Here is a 6,493-nt window from a genome sequence, read left to right on the forward strand (position 1 = left end):
AGATGTCTCGCTCTGCTCTTTTCCTGATTATAATTGTTGCTTGTCCTAAGCCCTGCAAGACTTTGAAAAGTCAGCCTTCCTGAATGTATGACAAATATATCACAGAATAGTAGAATATCCTGTGTTGGAAGAGACCCACAGGGATCATTGAGTCCAACTCCTGGACCCAATATAAATATATATTTATATAGAATTACTACAAAAGTGCAGATGTGCTTAACGCAGTGATGGGACTCATGGCTGTCACGAAGGACACACAGGATGCACAGTTGCTAAACCACTAAAAGCACATCCTGTTCATCTCACTGGGGAGGGTTTCTGTGTTGGGATTCTGGAAAACTGAACAATTCACTCACGGTGAAGGAATAAATGCAGCCAACCTGCAGTCGTGCCAGTTACACATGGATTTTAATCAGAGAATTTTGGAAGATAACAGCAGCCATTCTTTGAATGCAGAATATTGGGGATGAAGTGCTGGTGTTTTATAGGTGTGAAGCTCCAGCTGTGTGTGGCCTCCAGCCTCAGCAGAGATGTGTCAGCCCCAGCAATTAATACTTTGATTTCCCAGCAGCCTGCACTGTTCTGTGCTGGACTTGTGCTTCTGCATTGGGCTCCATCCATCCCTGAGCTCCGAGCTCATCCCCCTTACCTGGGGGTCCTTTTTCCCTTGTACCCCATTACCTGTTGGTCCTGCTCCCCTTTTCTCTCATTACCTGGGGCTCCTGCTCCCTTCCCCAAGTTACCTGGGGGTCCTGCTCCCCTCACCCCATTACCTGGGTGCTGCTCCCAGCCAAGCCTGTCCTCCTCTCTCCCATGAGGATACATGCAGGGCTCTGCCCCCCTGTTCCTGCTTAGCCACCAGGAAGGGAAGGAGTAGCTTTTGGCTATGGCAGTGAGTTCTGAGCCTGGGAGCACTGAGGGCACTCAGGGCAGGCAGTAGCTGCTGCTGGAGCTGGTGGAAGGCTGGGAAGCAGAGGACAGTCCAGGGCCAGGCTGTCAGCAGCTCCCTGCCTTCCCTCTGGCTGGGAGCACAGGAGCTCCTGGGCTCTTATCTCTCCGGAAGGCTGCGGTTGGATGTTCTTCCTGCAGCTCTGCAGTTCTCCTGCTGCTCCTAGGCTGGGCTCTGCTTTCCCTCCAGCTCTGCAATTCTCCTGCTGTTCCTTTCACTGGGCTCTGCTTTCCCTCCAGCTTTGCAATTCTGCTGCTCCTCAGGCTGGGCTCTGCTTTCCCTCTCTCCAGAGCTGAGCTGGCACAGCCAGAGCTGGTTGAGCTGTGTCTCTGTCCCCTCACCTGGGGAGGTGACAGCTGCCACAGCTGCCTGTCGTGGAGCAAGGACAGCCATCCAGGGTCTCCTCCCAGGCTGTTCAGCTGTGGATAAAAACAGGCAGCAGGCTCAGAGTAGCTGAAATTGTGGCCAGCAGCAGGAGAAGTGAGCAGCTCAGTGTAGAGCTCATGCCAGAGCTTGCCCATGGTAGTGGAGCCCAGGGGATGAGGGGCTTTGTTTGCCCTCCAGACCAGCTCTGCTCTGCCCGTGGCCATGGGGACAGCAGTGGCTCCTGGGTGACTGTGCAGTGCATGCTGGCCCTGGGGATGTGCTGAACTGCTCAAGCAAATCATCCTGAAATAGACTTCATATGTGATGCAGAAGAACCCAAGCAAAACAGAGCTCAGCCAACCCCAAATTTATGCCTGTGGTTACTGAAGCTTGTGAGATCAATTTTTTGTTTACTTAAAACTGATTTCAAAGGGTTTTTTTTTTTCTTTCTTTCCTTTCCTTTAATTCTCATTCTTGATCCTTGGGCTGGGGGAGGGTCATGGCACTGCTCCAGCTGGGGCTGAGCATCCTGCTGTCATCATCACAGAGAAGTTCTGTCCAAAAATGCCCAGAATTAAGGTCCTGGTGAGGAGGGGGAGCAGTTACACCCCCAGAACAGGACCTGTGGTCGCTGTTCCATTGGCACATCCCAGCAATCACCCAGGGCATCCTGCAAGATTCTCTTATTTTCATGACAACCTGGAAAGGTAAATCTCAGGAGAGCTTTTTTTTTTTTTTTTATTTCTAACTTTTGAAAATATTTAAGCTAGGAAGTGCTAAAAGCACCAGTTCAGTTGGAAAAAAAAAAAAAAGCCAAAAAAAAAAAGCCAAGAAACAAAAATCCCCAAAGCCCACAGAGCCTCCGTGGAACTGGCAGTAGCCAGAGCACAGAATCAGCTCTGGCTGATTCCATCTCTGTCATCCCACATGCTGGATTTACCCCAGTGGGGCAGGAAAGCCTCGAAAGTCCAAACTGCCACATTTCAGGACAAACTGTATAGAAAATAAACACGTGGGACAAATAAAGCCCAGGCAGGAAGCAATGACTTTGTGGGACAGAGACCTGAGGTAATGCTGCTCACAGCTCCCAGCCTGGCAGGGCAGGGAGGTGAGGGAATCACCCACCTATTTTCTTTTTTCAGGAATCCCTGGCTGTGGGGTTTCAGCAGAGAATTCCTGCAGCCCCAGCGTTTGAAGTGGCCGAATCCCTGCGGGGCCAGGGCCAGCAGCTCTGTCGCTGGCCAGAGCCCGTGGTCCCTTCAGCAGCCATGTGGTGAGTGCACCCCAGTGCCAAGCCCAGATGGAGCTGTTCCCCGAGCAGATTCCTTCCTCTGGCTCCTTTTATTTCTCCTTTTCTCCTTATTTTCAACACTTATTTGCAGATTTGCCAGTGTTATGCGTGGTGTCCCACGCATAACACTGCAGTTTGTGTTGGCCCTGCAGGGATGCTTGGGGTCTCTGTGCCCTGCGGGGACAAGTGTGGGGACAAGTGTGGGGACAAGTGTGGGGACAAGTGTGGGGACAAGTTTGGGGACAAGTCTGGGACAGGGCCAGGCAGCACAGCCTGCGAGGGGGGAGAGCCACACTGGGGGTTCAGGGCTGGCAGCTTGGGGAAACAGAACTGATTTGTGTTTGTGAGTGGAAATGGCTTTGGGGGAAAATCCCGGAGAGAACGGGGTGGCAGTGCTGCTGCTGCTGTCGCGTCGTCTGTCCCTGCAGAGCCTCAGTGCTCCTGCCTGGGGTTATTGTGCTGTGGAATTGCTGTTGGATGGTGTTCAGGCAGCAAAGTGGGGCAGAAGAAACTGTCCAGGCTGGTTTAACTCTTGTGTGGGGTGTGATGGCTGGTTGGTTACAGGGGCAGAGCTGAGATGGGGTGGGCAGCAGTGGGGTGGAGCTGTGGGGTGTGATGGCTGGTTGGTTACAGGGGCAGAGCTGAGATGGGGTGGGCAGCAGTGGGGTGGAGCTGTGGGGTGGAGCTGTGGGGTGTGGGAGCTGCAGCAGTGCTGGACAGCAGGGGCTGGGAATGTGGGCAGCAGCTGAGTGAGCAATGAGGGACAGCAGAAATAGGATTTCACTAAAAACATGAGGTAAAGCCTCCAGTTGGGTGAGGAAGGAGAAGAGCTGGTTTTGAAGGGCTTGAGGAGCAGAACGGAGCAGCTCCTGGCAGGGGGAGCAGGATGGTCCATGGAGCTGCACTGTGCACACTGAGACCCAGCCCATGGGCACAGAATGGATGAGTGTATTAATGAATTAATGAATCAGGGGTCTGCAGGGGAGGAAGGTCTGCTCCACAGCCCCAGCCCAGAGCAGGCTGGGGGAGCAGAGGGCGTTCAGGAGCTGAGAGGACCTCTCTGCCCTTGGTGGGGACAGCGCTAATCGCTGCGGCTTAGCGGCGTGCGGCGGGGCTGGGCAGGAGCAGCAGCGCTGCTGAGCAGGGGGAAATGGTTCGCTCTCTAGATGGGCTTAGCACGATATAAACTGCACGGAGCACACAGAGAGCTAGAGCCCGGCGTGTGGAGGGGCTGAGTTACCCAGCACAGCAGCCTGGGTTGAGTGGGGCTGAGGGTTTCCTCACGGTGTTGGTGCAGCTGAAGCCAAAGCACAGTGTCTGTGTGCCTTTTCCTTCGGACACAAAGGCATCTGCACTGACAGCTGACATCCTTATGGATGCCATTCCCGAGCTCTTTCTTAGGCAGGTTGTTTGGCTAGAAAAAAAAAATTGTATTGGGGAAAACCTGTCCAGATTGTGGGGAACATTAGTAAACCAGTGTTTTGGTTATAATTCATTATGCAGTGTCTCATTTTGGAATTGCATCTTTGGCCAGATGTCCTCTGGCACTGTGATAGTGCCCCAAGCCTTCCTCTTGGTTCTCATTTAGGTTAGAAAAGTAATTAAAGGAGGGTAAAAAGAGAAGTGACAGAGTTACTGACTCTCTTTCCAAAAGTAAAAGGTTTAGGCCAAACTCCTGCTAGGAAAATAAACAAAATTTCAATTTTTTTTGTTGCAAGTTCTTCCCATATATTGAATTTCCGTGCTCAGTGACAAGGGGGATCTGCTCGAGTGAGCAGCGATTGGATTCAGATGGCTTTGAGTTGTGCTTGCATTTGCTTTGGAAAGCTGGAACTGTCCTTGGAGAGCAGGGTTTGGACCTGAGCTTGACGCCTCGTTCTCTGAGGAGCACAAACCTTGCAGCCTGAGTTACCGAGTTGTAACTTTTATGGTTTGCCTGGAAATGATTTTCCTGCCCAGTGTCCTGCCCAGCAGTGCTGTGACAGCCCTTCCTTCCCAAACAGGGCCAGAATTTGCTAATCTGAGCCTAGAAACCCTTTTTAATTGAGGCATGTTGCAGAGGTTGGCTCTTTTGGCACATGTGGGTGTGGATGTGATTTCCACCTTCTCTCCTCCAAAAGGAGGAAACACAAGCTGGGAGGATTTCTGCAGAAAGCAGTCAATTTGGGGTGGTGGGGAGTGTCCCAAGCATGCCCACCCCCAGGAGCCCCTGATGTGGGCTGTGCTGGGCAGGGCTGGCCCTGGCAGGGCTGGGAGGTGTCTCGGTGATCACCACGAGCACCAGGGTTCCTCGGGGGTTTGGAGGTGACAGCAGATGGTCCCAGGAGAAGAGCAGGGGGGTTGAAGATGCTCCGTGCCTCGGGTGATGGATTGATCAACGTGTCCTGGCTCAGCTCCGGAAGCAGGGCAGGGAAGGATGTGAGTGACAGAGGATTCATGTCCCGGAAACGCCGCGGTGTCACGGCTCTGGAATTCAGCGGGATCAATGCGTTTGCCTGTCCTGCTGCAGACAATCTGCTTAATGTGGGAAGCAGAGTTTCCTGCAGCACCGAGTCAGTGGGGAAGGGAAAACCCTGAGAGCCAGGAAGGGCCAGGGAGAATTAAGCATGCAAACCCATTAGCAGTGACCACCTCTTTGTGCGGGGATTACACAAAGCTGCTGCTTTCGGATGCTCAGTGTCTCGGGAGGAGCCAGGGCTGGGAAGGAGGGCCTCTCCTGCTCCTGAGGGGCTCGACCCGGAGCTGGGATTAGCACTTGCCACAAGCCACCCTCACGAGCCAGAACTAATTGCTGCACGTGCTGAGCAGAGCCCAACCTGCAGGAGCAGTGGTGATGCTGAGGCAGAGGTTTGGCAGGCTTGGCTCTGGAAAATCCCTCCGTTCTTCCCAATGGGACTTTCCTCACGGAAAGAGCTCCTCTTTAACGAACAGATTTACACTGTTCCACTACCCTGGACAGAGGTTTAGCCCAACTCCCCACACAGCTTGGGAATTCTTCAGGTACTGGCTCTAAAAGCAGAGTCATGGCCCATCTGGGAATAGATGTGCTGTCCCCAGCCCTGTCTCAGCCAGGACATCCTGAAGTGGTTTGGCATAACCTGTGCTCAAGGAAGGCTTTTGGGCCGTGGGGAGAGAGCTGTGGGGTGCAGCAGTGCTGGGGGTGGCTGTGTGGAGGTGGGGACACCCCAGTGCCAGGGAGAGCTGCAGGGATGAGCACGGCCAGGGGCTGCGGGGCTGCCTCGGTCCTTGCCGAGCCCCCGAGGGGACAATGTCCCACAGCCTCGTGGTGGCCAGCGCTGTGTCCCACAGCTCTGTCCCGAGACGTGTGTGTGTCCTCCAGCAGCCTTTCCAGAATGCCAACCGCAGGAAAGCAGCAGAAACCCAACCTTTCCTTTTGCTTGGACTCCCTTCACTTCCCAGACTTTAATAACACACTATTCCAGGCTCCCTCGCTCGGCTCGGTTTGGCTCCTCGGGGCAGGACCGAGTGCTGCATCATGGGCAGGGCAGCCGAGGGGTGAGAGGAAGAGGAAGGAGAAGCCTCCTTGTGGGATGAGCAGTTTTGCCGGGAGCATCACCCCGCTGTCCCCTTCCTGCTGCCCCCGGGGGTCCCGAACAGCCCCATTCCCCGCGGGGGCTCCCCGGGGTGGGCGCAGCACCGGCACAGAGGGGACCCTGAGCTTCCCGGCCGTGCAGCTCCTCTCGCTCCGGTTGTGCGCCAGATGCGGAGCCAGATGTTGGCGCTGCCGTGTGCGCCGCTGGCAGCGGCGGCGCGGGGGATGCCTGGTCCCTCCCGATCCTCCCGGTCCCTCCCGGTCCCTCCCGGTCCCTCCCGTCCCTGCCGGTGCTGCTCTCCCGGCGCCTCGGCATCGCCACCTCCCGGCATCC

At 54.8% G+C, this 6,493-nt stretch overlaps 1 long non-coding RNA gene across 4 annotated transcripts in view; it reads left to right on the forward strand.

Annotated features, from left to right (window-relative positions):
* LOC146431442 (uncharacterized) overlaps nt 1-6,493 on the forward strand; it is a 51,708-nt gene that overhangs the window by 31,171 nt on the left and 14,044 nt on the right. The window lies entirely within an intron of this gene.

This window comes from Lichenostomus cassidix, chromosome 13 (assembly GCF_008360975.1).
Source record: "Lichenostomus cassidix isolate B80296 chromosome 13, HeHo_3.0, whole genome shotgun sequence".
NCBI lineage: Eukaryota > Metazoa > Chordata > Aves > Passeriformes > Meliphagidae > Lichenostomus > Lichenostomus cassidix.